At 34.2% G+C, this 24,299-nt stretch overlaps 1 protein-coding gene and 1 pseudogene across 5 annotated transcripts in view; one reads left to right on the top strand and one right to left on the bottom strand.

Annotated features, from left to right (window-relative positions):
- The window catches only part of UTRN (utrophin), a 505,750-nt gene that overhangs the window by 208,729 nt on the left and 272,722 nt on the right, over window positions 1-24,299 (bottom strand). The gene's annotated exons all lie outside the window — the stretch shown is intronic.
- On the top strand, window positions 8,501-8,953 carry LOC137769325 (large ribosomal subunit protein uL24-like; annotated as a pseudogene).

Raw genomic sequence — 24,299 nt, forward strand, 5'->3', positions numbered from 1 at the left:
TCAAGTGTATTGGGTTGGCCAGGGGGACAGGAGTGATTTTTTTTTTTTAAATAATAAGGCCAGAAAGACAAATGGAAGCCTGATCATGCAGGACCTCGTAGGGCAGGTTAAAGGGTGTGAATTTTACTCTTAAGTGTGATGGGAAGCCTTTAGTGTTTTAAGTAGAGACCTGACATGACTTGATTTATGTTGCTAAAAGATCACTGGGGCTGCTTATTTTACTGCAGGAGAGTATGACAGAAGCAGAAAGAACACTTAGATGGCCACTACCTTTGTCCAGTTAAAATGGCGTGGCTTTGATTGATTAACTGTGAAGATGGAGAGAAATGGTCTGATTGAGAATATGCTTTGGAGACAGACAAATGTGCTCCCTGATGTGGACCAAATAGGGATAGAGCATGAGATAGGTGAAAAATGAGCAATTGAGCATTAGTTACAGGGTTTTATTTTGAGCTAAAAAATTCAGAAACTAATCAGGATGAAGATAACAAGGTGGGAAAGGGTACCACATGAGTACAGAGAAACTCCTAGGCCAGGTGTCTGAAGCGGGAAGCAGTTGGATGGGCTTTCCAGAAGTAATATCTGATTCAACACCGGAAGGAATTTGATAGGAGACTCCTAAAGAGAATACTCTACATAGTCAGAAAGAATAATACTTATGAAGGCTCAGAATTAAAAGATTAGGTCCATACATTACAGAAACTGAATAACAGACAAATAATAAAGGAAACGACTTGTGGAAGTGAGCCGTTGAGAAGTGTGCAATTTTATATGATATACATACTGATTCCTCCCTGAAACTATAGATATACTAGTTTGGGACATTGTGTCAATAAAAGTATTTCTGAACAATCGTAAGTTTTTCATACACTAAAACACTATGATCGATTTGTAACAATACTTTAAACAATTTAGTACTTTTTTTTCTGATCTTAAATTCTCTATCAATATTTTAACACCCTGTAAATGAACACCAGGAAAGAGGCACCTCCTATGTATACTACTCAAGGTGAAGCTTTTGATAAAGGAAATGAAGTGCTCTAATTTGGAATGCCTTTAGAATACTTAGGGTTTCTTAAAGACTCATACATTGAAAGATAGAAGCTATTTTTGTTTAATATCAGAATTGCTTCTAAACTCTTGTAATTATCAGGTAAATTCTTCACTGGGAAGGAAACAATTTAGGAAAAGGTTATATTTCTAACCTTATACAGAATCCATAGCTCAAAGTATGAAAGGAATTTATCCTTCCTCACATTTCACACCACTGTGCACAACATTCAACTACTTCTTTGACAAGTTAAATGTAACTAACTAACTAACCTGCTGCTGGTAATGGAAGCACCACAGGTCAAAGGAAGCTGACAACCAGCTCCTTTTATTCAGTCATTTGTTCATTTTGCTTGCAGAATATGCAACGCACACAGAATTCATACTATATATCTGAGAAAATAATATAATGTTTCTTACGCAATTTGTATTTTTTCACTCATTTTTCTCCTTCAGCTGCTCTTCCTAGAATCTGCTGAATCTTTCCTCTGTGCTTTACTGATTTTGTTTTAAGGTAACATTTGAATTTATGTTCTTGTTTACCACCAAGAATCTCACTCGACACATTTGAAAACAGCATGTTTTGGAAGCAGGCAGAAAGTATTAAACACCAGCATTGTACTGCATAATCTATTATATATATTCTATTCCATTAAAAAATTAATGATGGACAAACCAGATTGCCGAGAGCACTTCCAGTGCTAAGAAGTTATTGAAAATTTGGAAAAAAAGAAAAAGGCTATGGTTCCTAATAAGAGAATCCATTCCTTCCTACAGTAACGAGGTGAGGGAAAGGCAGGAGAAGCTAGTAACAGTCTGACAGATGCTTTTAATAGCAGTGGTCAGAATAAAGAAAACAGTATTTAAAAAATATATATATGTATGTATATGCATACATTTTAATATGTATGTATGTATATATATTTTATATTTTACAAAATATAATTAAATCTTAGCACAATTTTTTAAAGTTCCTTTCTCAGTTTTCTGCCTCTTATGCTCCATCAAGGACCCCAAAGCTCATAAGTAATCCACAAACTCAAACTCACTATCATATCAACATATACAACATTTAGGTGAAAAGACATAGCTATGGACTTAACTGTGGAAAATATATGTTATCCTCATTTATTATTTAAACCTTTCAAAAGTGTCACTAATGGTGGTGTTACTCTGTTATTTTTTTTTAGCTTAAATTTACTCTCTATGCTTTCCATAGAGATCTTTCAATCCATTTACTGTCCACTAGGGAAAAGGATAGTATATAAAGCAGAAGGAAGTCAATCTTGGTACTATTTTGACTACGAAAATGCCATTTCTAAACATTCGAGACTGCCCTCACAACTTTAAAGGAGCTCTCATCTTATGAATTTTTTTTGTAAAGTTCCAATGATACTTTGGTGAAAATTCTCTTCAAACCTACATCCTTTCTTCAATATTCATAATATATGGGAAACTGATGTGGCTCTAGCCCATATGGAGGGCAAAGATAGTTCCCAAAGCAGTTGTTGCTCTTTTTGCAAACATAGCTGAGGTTAACCAGAATGAACTAATGGTGAACTATGCAAGTATGAAAGAGCTGTCCTCCCAGGACTCATGAATGGAGCTCCCCTGCCCATCACAGCCCTAACTCCCCCACTAGAATGTGAGGACCACGAGGGCAGGTTGAATTTGTCCATTAGCCGTATCGCCAGCCACAAAACGTTGCCTGCCCATAGCAGGTACCTGATCGATGGTTTGTGAATGAGTCGGGGAATGGATGAATAAATAAGTGAAAGAAAAAATGTATCTGCCACCCTCATGCGGATCAACCGAGGGACACCTTAATAGATTAGGGCTGTTTACTAATATTAACTTTTCAAGACCATTTTTATTTTCTTTTCCTACAAATAATCCAGCCTAATTGCCCTGCAGTGTTGTTATGAAACACCAAAGAGAGTCATGTCAAGGGCCACCCTAGTAACAACATCATTCTCAAATTCTTCTCTCCCTCAAAAAATGTGTATATGTCTGTCTGTCTACCGACCTGTCTTTGCTAGAGGGCGAGGAAACCCAAATTTTGAGCTTGAGAAACACAGTAATATTCCTCTCCTTGGATGTGGGGAGGGAAGAGAAAAGGATGAGGCTCTACTGAAAAGGCAGCACCGTCTTCATTTTCCCTCAATAAAGCCAAAATAGAAAAAGTTAAATATTTTCTCAAACCTTCTGTATTACAGCATGTTCTATGGACTCTCTTCAATTGAAATGACCAACAATGAATGAGTTTCTACTATCCCATAATTCTGCACTTCATTTTTTTTTTTTAAAGAGTGCAGGAATTTACTTAAATCTTTGCTGACCTGAATCTCATTGGGATTGAATAAGGTTTGGAATTCCAGCAGACCACTGCTATCTTTGTTGTCTTCCGCATGCAATGTAATTGCCCTTTTCAGCTTCATGTCCTTCAGAACTGAAATAGCTTGGATATTTGGGCTTATTAGTTACGAAAGAAAAAGAGATCTTTAAGCAAAAAAAATAATGAGTTCAATTACAAGATGGCTTGGATTCTGACAAAGAAAATATTTGAGAGTAAAACTGATTAAACACCAGGACAGGATGTCAAACAGAGCTGCAGAATCATTCTCCCTGAACGTTGTTTTAAAAAAACAAAATAAAACTTTAAAAGTTACTGTCTTCCTTCTTAGTGAGACCCTGACCTTGTGGGATGTCTCCTAAAGCTAGAGTCTATAACAACATTATTGAGCAACATGATGGATAACAATTAAACATCACAAATCCTTCTCTGTAGGCAAAATCTGGTTACTTTCACTGTTGTGGACTTTCAGTATTAAAAAACTGGTACACATTTGTGACAAAAGAGATTGTTCCCAGGAAAACTGCCCTCAAAGTAAAATTAATTAAATTGGTACCGTAATAAGAAGAAAGTGAGTTCCTGTCCTTGGGTCTGGTGAAAGTGAGGGTAGCTTAATCAAGTTTACTAATATGTCTAAGAAAACAAATGTCTCAGGAAAAAAATGGTGGCCAACATAGAAAAGCACAGAGCAGAAGAACAAAATCTGGTAATGTAACAAATCCTTAACAAGGTTCTCCAGAAAAAACAGAAATATATATATATATACACACACATCGAGAGAGAGAGATGATTGAGAGGCTTAGCAAGTCAAAAATCCACAGGGTAAGCCATCCGGCTGGAGCCCAGGGAAGTGTTGCTGTTCAAGTCTGAAGGCAGTCTGCTGGCCTTCAACTGATTAAATGAGGCCCACCCACATTATGGAAGGTAATCTGCTTTACTAAAAGTCTACTGTTAAATGGTAATCTCATTTTAAAAAGAATACTTCATAGAAACATCTAGAATAATGTTTGACCAAATATCTGGGTACTATGGCCTAGCCAACTTGTGAGAGAAGAGAAAAATGAACTGTGGGGAAAACAAGAAGCCACTGCAAACGTGTTTTGTGCTACAAATCATCCTGGTCTGTCAGGGACTGACAGGTATATCGGGCAAACAGACTTCAGTGCTAAATCTGGGAAAGTCCAAAGCAAGACCAGACAAGGTTATCCTACAGGGAAAGATATTTCATCAGCCTTTATCCTCATCTAAATCTTACCAATAATTCTTCCAGTTTGGCTCTGACCTTCTACGTTACATTTATATAGGTTCATGGGCACACCAGTCCTTGGAAAAGACATCCTCCAATACAAATGAATAAATTCATTGTGGTTTATACAGCTGCTTCTTGTGAATTTTGATATTGAGTATCCATCTCTAAGTGTACGGATAAAATCTAGGAGCCAATCCAGCCATGAAAATGTTATCAGAATCACAAACAGCCAAAAAGCCTGTTATAAGTCAGACAACCAGCCTTTACCTAGAAGCCCTTTCTGCAACCTTCAACAAACATGAATGGCAGTGAAACTTTGGAATGACTGAAACAGTATTTCCTAAACTGGTTTCCATGATAAGAACTGGCTCAAGGGGGGAAAAAAATGTTTGAAAAACCCTGAGATGAACAAAATAAAATATGTTTCTTTACTACAGGACTTTTCATTGCCTTGAATATATAATGTGCATTGCGTGGCACCAAAGGAAGACATAATTTGCAGAATTTTCCAAACTAATTGGACCACAGAAATCACGTTCACAGTAGACATTTTAATATCTTCCAGAACAGGGTTTAACAGATAGCCAGTTTGTTAAACACAGGCCTAACAAGATATATCAATGCATGGGAAACACTTCAGTTCATCAAAATATTTCCAGAAACATAACTTCTGGTTCTTCACTGATGCTCATAAGCAATTACGAAGACTCCAAATTTGTTTTGTATCTTAGTATATGATTCAAATGTTGATTCACTGATGAGTTTCACCTTTAAAAAGAGCATAGATTACTTTTCTTTTTTCACTTTGCCATACTCCCAAACCAGCAAACAAGTATTCAGCAAAGACGGTACAAGGAGATCAAGGACACCACGTGGTGCAGCAGAAGCCCCTCACTTTCTGCCTCCTTAAGGGGCTCACCTGAGGCTTGGTGGGCAACACATCCCTCTACCAGTCAAAATTCACAGGTCGGGAGTCGATGGGATACCTGTCAAATTAATCTGATTGACTTAATAAGCTCCACTAAATTTTTAAAGTTTATATTGACACTTAAACCTCAAATAGGAACTGAAGGATGAAGTATCACGGTAAGAGAATAAGATTTGGGGGAAATTGTGTGTTGCAGGTTTGCGGGGGGGATTTCTAACTGGGAGGGGATCTAAATCGAGTAGCATCACACACACAAAGATCCAATTCAAGGATGCTGGATAACGCATGTTTATGACAATTTGGATCGACGCTAGTTTGACCCACTGGATATACAAGCTTTAGCACCAGATCAATTTGGAGAGAAGGCCTGAAGACTACTTTAAATATAATACAAGGTATTCATACAAACTCAAAAACACATATTTACTGAAATGAGAAAATAGAAAACTAGTAAAAATATTGAAAATGTCACTACATTGCATGGCACTTAAACTGAGCATTAGCTAATTTTAAATGATTGCTTTCTCCTCCAATGCTGCCAATATTGCCAGCAACAGATGTTGTTACTGCAAATGCTAATTATTATATGCCCTAGCCACCATCTAGCTCGCGCTCTTTCTCTCTCTCTCTCTCTCTCTTTTGGTTTGTATTAGCAACTACATCTGTGCATGTATAAAGTGCATACGATTTGAAATTGTGTTTTGTGTAGGATGATGTCACCATACCAAAATAACAAAGAGATCACTTATTTTATTCCCCAGTGTTAAACACTGTTTTATAAATAGTACTGAATAAAATGAAGTTCCATCTATGATCTCTGACCATTGTCACATTTCAGGTTGATGGGGTACAATCAGAATTTATTTCCATTAGGTTCTAATAAACAAATACCCTCAAAATAAAATGTTAAGACACGGAAAAAAGTCACAAACTATATTCCATGTTAACTTTCCAAGAAAGAGTCACTGCAGTGTGAACTTAAATACCATTAAAACAGGTATACAACTTGAAAATTATTCTTTTTAGCAACTCACAAAGGTAAACATTTACAAAGAAAAGGGAGATCCAAAAGGAGAATAGAAAGCTGTCTGAAATCCTCAAAATAATTTCTTCTGATTAATTTCTAAGTATCCTAGATATCAGAAAACTTACTTCACCTGCGTTTATACTAATGAAATCTGAAAATGAAAATTTATTACTTCATACCTAGTATTAAGTTCAGTTGTTATATATAAAAGATGAAGGTTAAAAAAAAATGGTGCACACACTAAAGTTAAAGAATTCTGAGATTAGTTGCAAGAAACATGGGCCTGTAGCCTTTTAAAGTAGAGGTGACACAATAAATAGAATATTCATTTCTAAGTAACTTTCTACAAGTAATTGACAGGTCACCTCTTGCCGAAGTTATGCTAAGGGAAAAGTTATTCAGTCATAATGAAAGAAGAGTGGGAACAGATCTGGAATTGAAGTTTAACAATGAAATTGCAGAGGAAGTTCTATTATCAATGCCCTGCCTAGCAACTGATATTCTATCTTAATTCATTTCATCAAATGCTCTTGAACATCTGTTATGTGCCAATGCTGGATATCAAGGCTGTGATTTTCAGTATATAGCAAACCTTTGACAGATGTCCTATAGAATTTTGACGCATAGAAAAATCTATTTTTGTTACAAATTTTGTACCTTGTTGTTTTGAATATAACCGTCAGAAATAAGTGATGAATTGAGTAGGTCCTGTGAGGTGGTACAAAGGCAACACAATCAAGTTTAAGACCCAAGAGGTAATATCAAGCTAGTGCTAAAGAGAGATCTTGTGTTCACTGGGAACCTGGAAAAGCTTTTTCAGGGCAGTAGAATTTTACTCAATAGCAACAGAGCTGTAGGGGAGCCAACGATAGACAATGATGAGTGTATCCTTCCATAAACACTACAAGAGACTAGGCTCAGATCAAATACTGGCAGACGTTTGTTTTTGTTTTTTTTTTGCTGCACTGCGCGGCTTGTGGGATCTTAGTTTCCTGACCAGGGACTGAACCTGGGCCCTCAGCAGTGAAAGCACGGAGTCCTAACCACTGGATCTCCAGGGAATTCCCCAGTTTTCATTTTTTAAAGCCTTCAAACATGCTACCAAACTGCAATATTTAGAATCAAGCAGCAATTACAAAATGTCCTATCCATTATACTAAGGAGACAGATGATGGAAGAAGGACGGGTCCTTATAAAGAACCTATCTTTAGTGGAATAATAATAAGTCACTTGTAATACAGTATGATCTCACTTATTTGTGGAATCTGAAAATACTGAGCTCTTAGAAACAGAAAGTACAGTGGTGGTTGCCAGGGGCTGAGGAGCAGGGGTATGGGGAGATGTTGGTCAGAGGGTATAAGCTTTCAGTTACAAGAGGAATAAATTCCAGGATCTACGGTACAGCACGGTGACTAAAGTTAACAATACATTATTAATGTTATATGTCAATCATACCTGCACATCAGCCTATAATTTTATGAAGTGTTAAAATAACATTCAATTTTTAATTATTTAAACTCTTAAAATCAGGTCATTGATTTCTTAAGACTAGATCATTCATAATCAGGTAGAAGTTACGCCTACTTCCCAGTCTTCTTTTTCTCTCATAATCCCGTTTGGCCTTTCTGAAGACCATTAGGGGAGGTACAGCTACAACATTTTTGGGAGACCTGCTACATCTGTGTGTTATGTAGGTCCTTGCCATGCAGAGTCTGTCTCACGGACAACTCTCAGAGATATGAATTACCACGACTACCACATAGATGTGGAAACAGAGTTCATACAGCTTGAAAGTGACAAAATAGTGTGATCAAAAATCAAAGGCTCCGGAATTATATGGAAACAGAACTAGAGATAAAGATGCAGGGGTAGCCCTTTTGTGGCCATCGCTGAAACGCTAGCGGCCGAAATGAAGTTCAATCCCTTTGTGACTTCTGACCGAAGCAAGAACCGGAAAAGGCATTTCAATGTGCCTTCCCACATTCGCAGGAAGATTATGTCTTCTCCTCTTTCTAAAGAGCTGAGACAGAAGTACAATGTCCGATCCATGCCCATCCGGAAGGACGATGAAGTTCAGGTTGTACGAGGGCACTACAAAGGGCAGCAAATTGGCAAAGTAGTCCAGGTTTACAAGAAGAAGTATGTCATCTACATTGAACGAGTGCAGCGGGAGAAGGCTAATGGCACAACTGTCCATGTGGGCATTCACCCCAGCAAGGTGGTTATCACCAGACTAAAACTGGACAAAGACCGCAAAAGATCCTCGAACGTAAAGCCAAATCTCACCAAGTAGGAAAGGAAAAGGGCTAATATAAGGAAGAAACAATTGAGAAGATGCAGGAATGAAGTAATCTCGTATACAACTTTCATTAAAAACTGTTAAAATGAAAAAAAAAAGATGCAGGGGTAGACATAATTCATATTCTGGAAGTTCTTACATTTCAACTATATCTAAAATCATTTAATGCAAACATTTTATTTATTTAAATCTTAGAAGAATATGAATATTGATACACTACTCCTGTGTCAGGAGTGGACTAGACCCTTTTAGAATTAATTAAAAATATATGTGAATTCCCAAGAAAATATTAATTGTTTAAATAATGCTACCACTATGCTTGTAACTTCTGCTTTTATTTTGAGGACTAACAGATATATCTGTGAATCAACATCTTTTAGAAATCATTGGAATATCTGACTTTTTTCATAAGATGTCAGAACCTTTTACTGTAGGAACTGATATTTGCTATTTTGCTCTCAAATACTTAGGAAACTATTTACTTCATAACTTCAATGATGGAACTGCTTCCTAAGAAATTTGAAACCTGTAACATCAAATAGATGTTGACCAAGTGTGGAAATATCAAACAGTTGTAAAACAGTTCAAAGGAAGTTGAAATTTTGTCATAGACAAAGGGCCAATAAATATAAGGAAAAATTGTTACAAGTAATCAGTGATTGCAATGTAAAACTATTTATCAAATTGGCAAATATTTTAAAATTATAAAAGTCTTGGCTAACAACAGTATGATGAAACCAATATTCTCATACACTATAGGAGTATATTTGGGGACAGCCACCTGACAGTGTACAGCTTTTGATCCAGCAGAGCCACTTATATGAACTCATCCTAACAAAAAAAATCACAATCCGTTACAGTCAAAGGTTTATACAGAAAGAATCCATTGCAGCATTGTAAGGTCAAAATTAGAAAAAAGTCATTTGTCCAGTTCACATAGTACAATGGAATATCTAACACTACCATTAAAAAAAAATCATGATTTTTTAGTATAAAGAAATATAAAAATGCTTATAAAATACTATTATGAAAGGAAAAATCAATATTCAAAAAGGCAAAAGGCATGATATAAATATGATTCCAAATTTGTATAAATATGTTTTATACAAATACATTTATACAAAGAAAAGTAAAATGAAATAGAGGAAGATGTTAATAACATTCCCCCCTGAGCAGCTGAATTAACTGGTAAGTTTTATTTTCTTCCTCCTTTCTTTCTGCATTTTACAAGAAGAGCATGTTCTTTTTAATATATCCAGGAGTAAAAATGTAAATGCTATCTTTAAAACTAATGAAATCTTCTTCAATTTGCCAAACAAAATTAAAGGTGGTTTGCTATACATGCACATGCATGTTTAAAAGCTGACTGTCATTACTGTGTTTGACAACAGTATAATTCACAGCTTTTTCTAAAAAACAATTTTTATGTCAACTTCAAGATGAAAAACCAAGGTTCAGCAAGGTAAGTGACATACCCATTTCATTCCATACAGCTTTTATGTACAGAAAGATAACTCCCTCACTCCCCCTCCAGGGTTCCCTCCACTATCCCTCACTGTTTCAGAAGTAAAGTCGTCACTCAGTACCTGGCAGGTGATTGGTTCCAGGACCATCAGAGATAGCAAAATCCATGGATGCTCAAGTCCCTTATATAAAATAGCATAGTATTTGCATATAACCTATGCACATTCTCCCATCGTCCCGCATACTTCAAATCATCTCTAGATTACTTATAATATCTAATACCATGTAAATGCTATGTAAATACTTGTAAATACACTCTAAATACTATGTCAATAGTTGCTGGGTGCACCACAAATTCAAGTTTTGCTTTCTGGAAATTTCTGGAATTTCTCTTTTCAAAGATTTTTGAGCTTTGGCTACATGGATACAGAACCCGTGGGTAATGAGGGTCAACTATACCTTAATTCTTTATTTAATCTCCCAAAAGATAATATAACATGGAGAAATATTTAAATGAGTACCCTTCCTCAATTCCTTCCAGCCCTAACCTACCACCTCATTTCCTGATACACACTTGTCCTAAATAGGTATATATCAGGAAATGGGGTGGTGGATTCCCAGTCTTCAATTTTTGGCTTTTATTAAAGGAAACATTCTACTGTTTTACACAGTGCTTTGAGCCTCTAATGAGGTTTCTCCAAGACTGCAATAAATATTTGTTAATTTTGATTTAATTTAAAGAGCAGGGAGGTTAATCAAGAGCAATTAATCAAGAGCACAAACATGTTATAAATAAATAAATACATTTTGAAATCTCCCAACTCTTCCAGTTATTTATAGTCTCAGAATATGCCATTCCAATTCAGACTTAGAGCACAGTATAAAATGTGTTCCACACAATTTTCAGTAAATAAGGAGCAACTCTAGGTTTCAAATATTACAATTTCTATCATTCTTTCACCAGATGAGAAACTTCAGTTTATCTGGCAATGTGAAAAGTGTTATGTATATTGAGGTATCAAAGACAAAAAGCTTAAAGATAATAGCATGTGTCCTGAAAGAACCACACCACATGTGATTAAGTCAATTATAAAGCAGCAGCTTTAAACAGCAACTCAGAAGAAATGCAAAAATTGAAACAAAAAGATGCAAATATGAATGGTCTTTGTAATAACCTATTAGGAGTAAATCACTTTTGTGATAAAAGTTTATGCGTCTTTCCCAAGCAGAATTAAGAAATTAAGAATTTCGTCTTGATACACTTCTACCAACCTCGACAAATGTGAAAGTCAAAGACATTATGTCAACACCCAAAATGAAAAGGCCCCATTCACTTCAACAAAAGTTACCAGTTCCAAATAGGATTTGGAAAATCTTGTTAAATAGGGGTGCAAACCAAACTCTCCTATTAGACTGAATTTTAAAGAATGAATGCTTTCATAGAGGACAATTTTCTTTCTAATCTCTATAGGAATTAGTAAACTGTAATAAATGAGGGTATCAAGACTACATATTTCCTGCCCTGTGAAGTCACAAACTTTTGCAGTAGGCATATGCAGCTTTTGTAAAAGGAAAAATGAGAGTTTTAAAATGCCTTTCATTCAAATTGAAATGAGCTAAAAGAATGAAAAGCTACAGAGCAAATATTTATCATCAGGTGAATCAAGACACTTTTAAGCTATTTTGTATTTGCCACAGTCTTAAGTTAACAAAATGTGAAAAATGCACAGAGAGCAATTGATTTTTTTAAAAGATCCTCAACAGTTAAGTCTGCAGAGCTTCAAGCAATCTTTTCAACCATTATCATAGTAGAGTTGCCGCTGCTTTTGAAACATTTTATCATGAAAATATTAAAGCATAGAGGATAGCTGAAAGAATAGCAAAATAAACACTCATACACTGACAACCAGATTTAACAACTGGTAAGATGTTACCATACGTGTTTTACCTAAAGAGATATATTTTTTAAAATTTATTTATTGGGAATCATCTTCAGGTAAATCACTCATACCAACTACTTGATTCATTTGCTGCCAATCCATCTCAAGAACCTATAAAATATACTTTTATAATATAGGCCCATAAGATCCAAAAATAGAATATACCCTTATCAAAACAATTCAACCATCGCCACTATTAATAGGTCCTAAGACAAATCACTTAACCACTCTAAGCCTGTCTTCTCACCTTTAAAAAATGAGGGTACTAAACTTGAAAATATCCAATGTCACCATTGGTTACAAGGCTTTATCATTTCAATACCCACAGGAAAACTTCTCTCACTGGCTTATTCAATCTGCATACGAAATTCAGAGAAACCTTAAAACCCCTAGAAGGTGCAAGACAACTGGTCAGAAGCAGCCCTCTACCCCAACGCTCAGTCCTATGGATGCACTTCTAGAAATCACTCCAGATTTAAAGCGAGGGTGACATTTGGCACAAGTAAATTATTGAACTATTTAATTGTCATAAAATGTAGATTCTCAACCACATGAGACTTCCTGAGATTTTGGTTTACATTATAATTTCTCCAATCTTTCAATAGCTTCCTATCAAGATTTGCTGCTCAGCTTTTATAAATAAGCATAATAGGTCATTAGGCTTCCATTAGAAGCAATTACTTCAAAAAGAGCAAATGTTGCCCTTTGTTTACCACCATACCACGTATCTCCCACAATGACAGGCTATGTAATGAAGCAACCTAGGATTTGCTTCAAATATTAATGCAAAATAGCACTCAGTCATTACAGTCATTAATTCAAGTTATTCAGTACCTATCAAAACCTCACTCTCTAAATAGAGATTAGGCAAAAATCATCTAAGAATCATCAGAAAGTTTAGTTATTGAAATTCAAGAAAGATCTTCCTCAAGCCTCCCCAAATCTTACCTGTGCCCACCAGCATCTGAGATAAATAATGTATAGATTATAAAAATTATGGCTGCCCTAATTCTGGATTAAATTGAAATTTCAGAATATTTCTTTTGACTAGATAACTGATGCCTCAGGGGCCATTAGTCCTGCTCAGAAGACATGGTCCCTTTCATGTAGCTCCAATGTGAATCTAAGTTGTTTGGAAATAGTATGATTTTGCTGGCAGAGAATGTATCTTAATATGGAAGCTGGCTTGGTGCCCTAGAAAAGAAGAAAAATGAAATGACCCTGCATTGCAGAAAGATATGGGGTGGTTGGTATTCAACATTCTGCCACCTGAGTTGAGACAAACAGAAGCTTTTATCTAGCATGTTCTTTCACTATTTCAAAAATGATTCCAGCAGTCAACAGTAGTGAAGCATGTGAATAAATACTGTCATTGTTTTTGTTTGCTCACAGAATAAGAAATTACAGAAATTTTAATATTTCCATTTAGTAATACTCTAGCCCTGTACAGCAAATTCATAAACATTAACTTATCGATCCTATACTACCTTTCTAAAGTAAATGGAATGCATATTACTCCCACTGTCTAGAAACTGAGGACTGATACAGCACTCGAGCATCACAATAGATCAAACAGCAAATAAAATAATCAAACTGAGGTCTTCTGATTCCAAATTCAGCATTTTTGTCATGATACTTCACTTTTATTGTACTCTAAAGAACTAACATGAAAAACAAATTACACATTTTATAGTTCACAAATTAAAGTTTACAAATTATTTAGCAAAAAGTGCTATAAAGTTTACAAATTATTTAACAAAAGCTGTCCTAATTATTATTAATAATTAACACCCCCCAAAACTATCAAATTCTATAAGATAAAGTAGTAAATTTATAATGAATTTGAAATATTTTTCCACCCTTTTTACCTAACATTCATGGTTTCAAACTCTTACTCCCAATCTAATGTTAAAAAGCAGTAAAGACAGAAAGTAGACTAGTGGTTGCCTAGGGCTGGGAGAATGGAGGGGAGGAAATAAAGAATTCTCATGGGTAGGGGGTTTCTTTTTTGGGGGGAGGACAAAAATGTTCTAAAATTTCATTACAGTAATAGTTGCACAACCCTGTGAATATACTAAAAAACACTGAATTGTACACTTCGAGTGAATTATATGTGAATTACTGTACATCTCAATAAAGCTATTTTAAAAAAAAAGGAGTCAAAGTATAGCATTTTTACTTATCATCATAACATTGTAAATCTAAGGAAAAATTGAAATTTGGGTTATTTATTCAATATTTATAAATACTTGCTCTGTTCAAAACACTCTTTTAAAATAAGATATGGCCCCAAATTCAAGAAATTGACAATAATTCAGAAGGTGAAACAGAGAAATACACAGTGAATTTTAATACTAGGCAAAGTTAAATATAAATTCTATAAAAATAAGAACACATAAAATGTAATGGACACTAGAGTAATCTCCTGGAAACTTAAATATGTAGCCAAGTATCACTTGGCTGTGTGACGTTGCGCAGCATAAAATATTAAAGCACATTAAGAATAAAGCTCTACATAAATATTAAGGCATTGTTTCCTCATACATAAAATGAGAAAACTGGTTAAATAATTTCTACGATTTCTATGTACTCTAAAGTTTTTTAAATCTATAATTTAGATTAATACTAGATAGACTGCTACTGTGAATTATTTTCATTTTTGCTTGAAAAATTGTCATTCTCTCATCAATTGAGTTACAAGTAAAAGCATAACTTTTTTTGTCACTATCATACCAAAATGACTTACATCCAAAGGAAGGTTGTTCCATTTAAAGAAGACATTCAAAAGAACTATGTTCTTATTTCAAAGATATGAGTATTATATAATTTTTCATTTTAGAATTCTTTCTTGAAAACGCTCTCCATGTTTGAATATCTCCAATATTCACAAACATTTTTTCATTAAAACTGGTCTAAATTTTGGAAACAGTCAAAAGTCAACGATCTGACATACATAGCTGGCAATCAAAAAGTAATTTTTTTTATTGAGATGAAAATGTTAATGAGTGATTTTCATAGCCACTTCTGGTAAACAAGTACCCAGTGTTCTCTGAATACAAAGAGCACACTTCTGTGCCCTATGTCTTTGCTCACTGAGTTGTCTATTCCCAGAATTCTCTACACTATTCAACTCTCCCTATTCTCAAGATCCCTATTAGGTGTTACCTTTTCTCTAAACTCTTCTCTTACATTTTCAAGTTAAAATATACTCTCTTTCTTCTGTGTTCAAACAGCTTTTAACTTTATTATATGATATTTCTCACATCCCATTTTAGACATTACAGTGTTTGGGTTCCCAGCCCAGTATCTGGAATTCAGAGAGTTTGGAACAGACTACTTGTTCCCACAATTCAGCAAATCAGTTAACATCACTATATTTTAGTTTATATTCTACAACATGGTTTGATTTTTCATCTAACAATGTCATAAAATATTTTTAATTGATATCACGTATTTTCTGGGAAGATACAGGAAATTAGCATTCAAGCTGCTAGTGGGCATGTAAATACCTATTACCTTGCAAGAGGGAAATCTGGCAATATATAGCAAACATCATTAAATGTCCAATTGATCCAGTTATTCTATTCTAAAAACATATCCAGGAGATAATCAGGATGGTCTCAATGATTTATGACAATGTTCATCACAGAATTATTTATCATGAGAACATTGGTAATAACCTAATTATCTAACCATAATGAATCCCTTAAATAAATTATCCTGCAGCCATTCAATAGAATTTTTATTTACACTATTTAAAAAAATCACAATATAACAAAATGTTTAATGGCATGGAAAAACATTAATGGTGTGTAAAGTTTGAAAGGAAGGCTATAGAATTCCAAAGGAAACCTAATGGCAAACAATACTTCCCGTGCTTCCATATCACAATCATACTGGCATGAGGGATGTCAGTAGGTGCACACACATCTTGGTCTTTTAAAATTCTGAACCCTGAGTAAATATGATCTTAGATAATGTTTTTTCCACCAAAAAAAGTTCCCTTTTCCTCTATCTCTTTAAACTCTTGCAAAGAGTGCCCTGAGAAAAGTAAAACAACTTATCCTCCATTGTTTTTTATCCAAGTATCAAGAGCTTTACATAAAAGGTTACAAATAATAGTATACCTATACCAAGAACAGTAAATTCAGATGTTTTGGGGGTAAACTTAGACTCAAAATTGATGGCATCAAAATAATTCTTAAAAGTGTTGAGAATACATTTAAGAGTCTCTGTATTTCTTTCCATTCTCTTCTAAGCAAGCATGTTTGTTTCCTTCTGTATCAGTCACAGTAAAGATAACCTTTCCTTTGCTTTGTTCAGTTTCCAGGAATGGAACAGGACTTCTTGTTAATATAATGTTTTATGGAAATCAGGATTACATCAGTTTCACTGTGTGCTAACTAGATCTTGAGCTGCCGTCTAGGAGTCTAATCAATAATCTAGAAGAGCCCTGATAAACTGGGGAATACTCATCTTGTAAGAGTTTCTGTCACTAGCTTATTGGTCAAGGGAAGCTTCTTCTTGCACTTCTTCAAGGTGAATCTCAAACAGAGAAAATAACCACAGAAAAATGTCAAAGATTTTTTTCCTACCCCATTGCTAAAAGCAGGGATGGCCCAAGTTGCACCTCAGACCCAGCAAGTCAAAATCTCTGGAGCATGAAGCTTTTGGAAAAGTTCTCTGGACAATTGCAATGTGAACCCCTTTGTTACGATCTAAAGGTTCCTTCAACAATAAGGATAATAAGGACGATGATAACACCCCAACGCCCAGAGACATTAGGAAATCTCTATGTTCAAGGCACTATGCTGGGCACATCACGTGGAGCATCTTGTTTGATCCACACACCATCAATCGGTGAGAACAATCATGGTAATAGTGATAATAACCAACTCTGAGTAACCAACACACATGGTATTTATTATGTGCCAGGCTCTCTTTTAACATTTTATAAATGATAAAACTTTTAACTTTTAAAATTCTCACAACCACCCTTCGAAAGAGAGAGACTAATTCCAACTCCATTTTCTGAAAAGGAAGCTGAGACACAGAGATGCTAAATGACTTGCCCAATGTCACCTCATTGGTAAGTAGCAAAGCCAGGATTATGTGAATTCACACAGTCTAATTCTAGACTAGCATCAACTCTCTTAACCATTAAAATGCTTCAGAACAAGTTATTTGAATTCCTTGTTTTTCATGGAAAATCCAACATGGTGTTTATGTTTATGCTGCTTACCATGTACCTGTGGCACATGACAGCCATTCAATTCATGATCTTTGAGTTGAATTGCAAAAAAAAAAAAGACAAAATTTTTATTAGAAAAATCCAGTCTAGAAAATTAGTTGGCTTTTTAATTTAATTTTTAAGGAGCTATTATGCCCTTTTAAATATAATAATTAAAAAAAAACTATATTTGAGTATAGAAAAGTAGGCTCAGTGAATACATAATTCAATACTTTTGGTACAGAAGCTCTAAATTATGAATCAAAAACTAAAACTATGCTAAAATTTGCATTAAAATGAACGAATCCATCTTCTCAAATCTACAGAATGAGCCCATTAAAAAAGCATCCAACGTACAGATTTAAACTAGAACAAAGTCTTTGTTCTCTTAAAATTATATAGCCAGAACTCATATATCAAAATAGTTTTGAAAAGAACATATTTCATTTTGCTTAAACTTCTAGGAGAAAACAAGTATATCCCCACCTCACAAAACTAGCAGCAATAAAATATCCATTATAGATGATCTATTTCCTCATCTGTAAAATGAAATGGATGAATCAAATGGTTTCCAACATCCCTTGCTCCAGGATTCTATAGCTCATGACTCTAAAGGATGCTGTTACAAATTTACATAAAGATAATTGAAAATGAAATGTACATAAAGATAATTTAGAATTAAACACCTACTACTTAGTTAATGTGACTTCTCTTTCTATACCTTCGATAGATGCATAGCTCATTTTAGTCCAGTATAATTCCTAAAGCTATCTGAAATTAAGTGTAAAGAGACATTGAATCTGGAATCCAAAAACCTATGTTTAGTTCAAGTTGTGCCACGTACTAGCTGAGCAATTACTGACGTATTTCTTAACCTGCCAAATTACAAAATCTGCTTCTCCACTTGTTAAATGGGAATATTGACAAATTTCTTACCTACCTAGCTCTTAAGGATAATCATGTAATTATTAACTAATACCATATGTATTGATGATAAAATACATGAGAAAATACTCTGGAAATTCTAAAACACTCTAAAAATAAAAAGAAATTACATCAGTAGTAACAAGACTTTTTTCAGTCACGGAAGCTTGCAGTTATTTTATTGCTGTGTTTAACCACTTCTCTTTCAATTTTCTTAAAGCAAAAGTAAAATAGTCTATTGTGGAAACAGTTCAGTGTGTTCTTCCATTTGATGTTTTTCCAAAATTCTTGCTCAAGCTTTATCTAGATCTACTTTCATATCAGCCTATTATTTATTAAGCATTAAAAGGTTCTGTCTGCTTTTATAAGTGAGTTTTTTTATAAATTAATCTAGAATTCCACAGAACTGAACAAACTAGAAGAAGAAAAATGAAAAGAAACCCTCTGATGCACTTCATACGCTTTCCGATTTCAATTATTTGGACTCATTTTACCTTGCCCAGAAATGAATAAACTTTGTGAAACTGAGAAAGCTACCATAGCATGAAATTTTCTATATCTTCCTATCTCTATGATAGGAGTTCTATTAATTGCTTATTTTAAAGGGCTAATAATAAACTACCAAATATACTAAGAGAAGCTGGAAGTGTTCACAGTCACTAGTAAAGGGAGTGGATAATGTCTGTACATTTAAAATCTAGCAGTGCATCCCGCTTGGAAATTTCCTCTTGAAATTTAATAAACATTAACCCTACATAAACACAAATCATCAATATTTTAGTCACAAATTATCAAATTTAGATACTCTAAAAGTAAAGGAGACCTTTTATCCATATCCATAATGCTATTCCAACACTGTCAGAATGACTGTCCCTGATCTGTAGATTACATATCTAGACTTACACAAATAATGATATCTTGGTTGTTAAAAAGCTATTTAAAATGCAATCCTGTAGAATGGTTTCAATTTTTTTTAGTTAATTGGAAAACCATTACATCATATCTGATTATACTGCTTTTAGCTAAAAGTCATTGATAGCATGAGTTTTCTGATTAACAAAATGTTAATTTGGTAACTTTCAAAAAATAATTTTAAGATATACGTTGACTTGGGGAGCTGTGGCAAAACAGAGATCAGGGAGTCATGTAAAGAGTGCTGCTGCTTTTGGAAGCCACAGGATAACATCTGATGGCAAGTAGGGATGTAGGTACTGTCTCTCTTGACCTGCCTCACTTTCAGCTGTAATCTCAACCCGTTGAAAAAGCACAGAAACAGAGCGAAAGTAAGGTAAGTAATCTGCCCAGGTGTCCATACAGCCCTGAGGCAACATACCCAGGACATCGATGGAGACGGGTGAGATGTAGGCAAATCCTTCCACATTTGGCACTTTTTTCCATTAAATACCTCAGGCTTCACAAATGTTTTGAACTAACCGAACCGTGTTTCTCACACCGCCGAGAAGAGACAGTGCTCATGTGATCAACTGGAGCTCTACCTCCAGGCAAGAGACCTCTGACCTTTCCTATGGTTCAAACAATATGTGTGTGATTTGATTACGGAAGGAAACTGAGGGAATCTGAGAGTTGACCTTCAAATGTGTACATCTCAATACTCAGAACATGACAAAGTAAAGTTCCATTGCCCTAGAACACTCGAGGATTTAATTATTCAAGGAATGCAGAATTTTCCAAGAAAAAAAAGGGAGGGAAAGGGGGAGAGGAAGCATAAAATTTAACTATATGGTGTGTAAATCATTTGAAGAACACCATTCCACTCTGTGTCTTCTTTAAAAACACATAATCAGCCTTAACTACCTCTAAATAAAGGGGACCCACACACGTAGATGAAAAGTGGTATGTAAACATACTTCTTCAGTGAATCTGAAAATCTGTTCAGAGATGATGTGCCTTTGTCATCATATACCTTTGCTTTTCGGCACCATAAGCCTCCACATAGCTCTTTGTTGTCTACATGCGAACACACACACACACACACACACACACACACACACACAGAGCAAGACTTTTGTAGACATCACCCATCAATCAGATTGCTGGGTAGAATCTTCTGGTCTCTGTTCACAGAGTGCTCAGAGGCAGCTGCTCTGATACCACAGGAGACATGGTTTTTCAGGGATGACTTTGAGATCAGCACTGTTCTGAAAGCCTGAGTGCTCCAGAAGACTAGGTTAAGAATAGTCAAGAGTTTCACTGTACGGATGAATCAGTAGCACCAAAATGTGTGTATATACCACATAGAGAGAAAAAGACTACCAACTGGGGTGCAAGAAGAGAACAGTAGAAAGTAAGAACAAAATTACACTCTACTAATATTTAACATGGAATCTTACCATGGCATATATGTATAATTTTTATATGAATATATATATATATGTACACACACATATATTTAAAGTATTTTTACTGATAGGACTACTTGATCAAAAGGTTTGGAGGTGATCAAAACCATGTAAGCTAAAGTGAGTTACGTATATATATATATGCAGGCAAATAGAAGTTATATTACTTAAATCAAAATTTTTTAAATGCTTAAATCATGAGGAATTCAATTTATAACACTAATTTTATATTTTTCTCATTTTTCTATAATGGCTCATATCTCAATCTACTTTACAAAAAGCTGCTTTTACCATGCCCTCAATTAATAAATATTTTATGAAAATTGGCACTAAGGAAAAGAACGGCACTTATAAAACATAAATTTATTCAGCTTTTCTGCAAAGATTTAGTGATGAAATATCCCAAAATAATCAGATAACAGTGAAAACAAATTAAAAGTCAACTTTATTTTTTAATTATTTACATTCACCTTTGCTTTTACTGTGCTCTGTTAGAAGAAAAATTATTTTCATAGCATTAATATTTTAAAGGAACTAAGCAATCAACACCATATCTGGAAAAATTAGCATCCAACATAAGGTGATTTTAGGTCATCAGGGCAATTTCAATGCTGCTAATTATATCTTCAAGTAAGCAGCACTTATGTTTCAGTACCCTGTCAAATTTTATGGGATGTATGACCAGGAGGAAATATTTTTAAATGCAAAAAATACAAGTGAAAGTGTAAATAGGTTAAGAGAAGGGGAAAAGGATATTTTAACTCCAAGAGCTATAAATTCCAAGTGCCTCTTTTCATTCCTCCCTAATCTTCAAAACGTACAGGAAAAAAACACACAATGAGAATATTCAACACAAATTTCCAATTGTGTCATTCATAAGCTATTTTCCTATAGACGAAAGATGTATGAACATAAGCAAAGAAAGATAGGGTATCACAGAGGAAAAAGTCTGATGAAAGACTGAATTTCCATATAATATGTAAAAGCAGAGATCCTATAAGAGGAATAAAAAAAGGGGATAAAATATTAACAGACACTGGATTTCAAAAGGCAAATATGAATTTAAAATAGTCATGTCTCCTAACACTTTTTCCCATTCATTTCAGTCTGTAAATGTATTTACAATAGACTGCCTCTATCTTTTTATGAAGAAACACTGAACCTTTAGCATTTTCTCTCTAAGAAACTAAATTTAGAGAATGTAGAAGGTATAGGGAGAGATAAAGTCATGATAGCATTTAAAATTTAAGGGGAAAAGAATTTATAGTGTCTTAAAGTAAATGAATAGCAAACTTATTTAAACTTTTAAGTATTACACATAGACTACTGATAATTAAAATACAGTTAAATACTTTCAGTTGGTATAGATACTTTACCCATGTCAGTATTTGAGATGGCAACTGTTAATTAATATGCAATTCTGCAACTAAAACTTTTATTCATGTTATATGACCTAATATAGTTCAGTAATTAAGATCAGTTTTCAAAATATAACCAAGCAAATAAAATATATTTATTTCATAGTAATTTTGCCACTTCCTGTCTTAAATTTCTGGTTCTTCAGCCAAATTTCATGTATCACTGCCTTATATTGACACCTGCTGGAAAGTACTGGAATTGTAGATCTCTCATTTCGTTATCTGGACAGTTGTAAATCTTGCTTTTGAGAAAAGAAATGTGAAAGATAACATCTTAACTGAGAATAATACAAATTTTAATTTTCCAAGAGAAAAAAGTAACATTTAATGCCAAACATTTAAATTTAATGGTTTCTGTAGGAAATTATAATCTCAAGAAGTCTGCCCAAAGAGTATTTCTGTTGGGAATTAACTTATCCAATGACTTCATTAACTTAACTTGTGTTAATCTGTGTTATGATTATGAAACTAATTAAGCAAACTTCTCCAGTATTTGAACTTCCGCTTTTCACCTTAGACTATCTTAATACCTTGGTCACATGACTTGAGGAAAATACCTAATTTTGTGAAAGTATGCATACAAATGGATCAGAAAAATGATCCAGCTAATAAAACAGGATGTTTTATATATTCATACCTGTAGATTAAAAGGATAAAATAACATGCATTAGTGAATGAGCTTTTCTTCTCTATTATCAAAACTGCTTGTTCATGAACTACATAAACATTTTACCAGAATAAATTTATTCTCTGAAGTGCACCAAAACACAACATATTAAAATAAATAATTTATGAATTCTTACAAATGAATAAATTAAGTTGTATTAAGTTTTAATTAACTTCTTATGCAAATGAAAACACTTCTAAGTATCTCTGCAAAGAATGCCCACTACCTTAATCTGTCTCCTAACACTTTCCAGAAAAAAAAAAAAAAGATTCCAGACAGAAATACACTTAATTGACCAAACTGTAAGAAATAAGAATATATGATAGAGTTAATAAAATTCTGCTTTTCCCCTCTAATCCACTGCCATATAATAAGCAGGATCTAGGTGCTCAGACATGTACTACTTTATAACATCAGAAAAATAACATTGTCCTAGAGACAGTTGTTCCAATTACAAATGAGTTTGGGCAGCTAATAGGGCAACAAGATACATTCTTGCAAATGGTACTAAGAACATGAAATCAAGGAAGAATATTGTACTGCAGTGCTGGATAAATTGCTTTAGCATTCCGGTTATAATTCCTCCCTTCCCTGCTTAAATCACTCCAATTTCTGACAAAAGTAATGAGATAGTATGCACCTAGTTTAAATAAAACAAAACCATGATCAAAAATATAATAGCTAACTTTTAAAAAAAATATAGGAGCTCATTCAGTGGTTTATGTTTAGGATGACGTAGTATTTGAAATTTGCAACTGTCAAACAAGTTGCCTTCTGAAAGTGTACTTAATCCACCTGCCCAAATAAAATTCAGTTCTTCACGTTTAACTATAGTATATGAAGATTCAAGAATATGGGGAATATTTTACCATAAGATGAAGTCCAGTAGTTTCTAAACTGTGTTTTAATTTTTCTAAATTGATAAACAATTAACTATAGAGAGAGGAACAGTTTTTAAGTAACCTACTCAAAGATTATTTTAAACTTTTTAAAAATTTACTGACATTTACTTAAGATTAATTTGCCATTTACTATTAAGACCACAAGTATCTCAGAGGTAACAGGTCTTAATGAATGTAGTTTTGCTGTATTTTCTCTCAACAGTTCACTAGCCCTTCTCAAAAAAACAAGATTTTGTCAATTGCAAAATAAAATATGCACTAAAATAGTACTTTTCCTGATTCTTAAACAAAATTTAATTAAGCAATTCACTTTAATGGCTTTCACAGTCAGTCACTAAGAAAAGGAATCTTTCCTTGATAAGAACCCTGAAAGATTAGATTTTAGATCCTGAGAAGCAGTAGAATTGTCTGACACCAGAGATCCTCATTTTCAATCACTCAGTTACCTTACAGAGCTTCTGATATCGAGGAGAAGAAACTGCCATCCT

Source organism: Eschrichtius robustus, chromosome 9 (genome assembly GCF_028021215.1).
Source record: "Eschrichtius robustus isolate mEscRob2 chromosome 9, mEscRob2.pri, whole genome shotgun sequence".
Lineage (NCBI taxonomy): Eukaryota > Metazoa > Chordata > Mammalia > Artiodactyla > Eschrichtiidae > Eschrichtius > Eschrichtius robustus.